Genomic DNA, 996 nt, shown 5'->3' on the forward strand with positions numbered 1-996 from the left:
GAAGAGGAGGGGGAGGAAGGGGAGGAGGAGGAGGAGGAGGAGGGGGAGCGGCTGCGCGGTGTGTGGTTGCGGTTGTGGTTGTGGTGTTGTGTCGGCGGCGGCGGCGGCGGCTGGCCGGGAGACAGATGGCCCATGGACGGGCTCCCTCCCAAACCCCTCTGCACATTCAAATGTGGAGCTGCGGCCGCAGCTGCTCGATACACAAAGGCCGGCCCAGCCAATGGCGGCGCGGCGCGGCAGACGGGGCGGCCAATCGGGGAGCGCGCACCGGACGGGGCGGCCAATCAGAGAGCGCTCGCCGGACGGGGGACCCCCCCTCCCCGTCCCACCGCCGCCCCGCCCCGCCGCCCGCGCATGCGCCCCGGCCGCCCCGCGAGGGCGCCCGTTCATTCATTCATTCATTCATTCATTCATTCATTCATTCATTCATTCATTCATTCATTCATTCGTTCGATCGCATTTACTGAGCGCCGACTGTGTGCGGAGCACTGGACTAAGCGCTTGGGAACATCTAGATATGGTCCCTACCCCACGGCGGGCTCACAGTCTACAAGGGGGAGACAGGCAACAAAACCAAACATAGAAACCAAATAAAATGAATAGGATAAATATGTGCAATTAAAATAAACAGAGTAATAAATTCATTCATTCATTCAATCGTATTTACTGAGCGCCGACTGTGTGCGGAGCCCTGGACTAAGCGCTTGGGAACGTCTAGAGGCGGTCCCTACCCGACGGCGGGTTCACAGTCTAGAAGGGGGAGACAGGCAACAAAACCAAACATATAAACCGAATAAAATAAATAGGATAAATATGTACAATTAAAATAAACAGAGTAATAAATTCATTCATTCATTCAATCGTATTTACTGAGAACTGACTGTGTGCGGAGCACTGGACTAAGCGCTTGGGAACGTCTAGAGACGGTCCCTACCCGACAGCGGGCTTACAGTCTAGAAGGGGGAGACAGGCAACAAAACCAAACATATAAACCAA

The sequence above is a fragment of the Tachyglossus aculeatus genome, chromosome 3 (genome assembly GCF_015852505.1).
Source record: "Tachyglossus aculeatus isolate mTacAcu1 chromosome 3, mTacAcu1.pri, whole genome shotgun sequence".
NCBI lineage: Eukaryota > Metazoa > Chordata > Mammalia > Monotremata > Tachyglossidae > Tachyglossus > Tachyglossus aculeatus.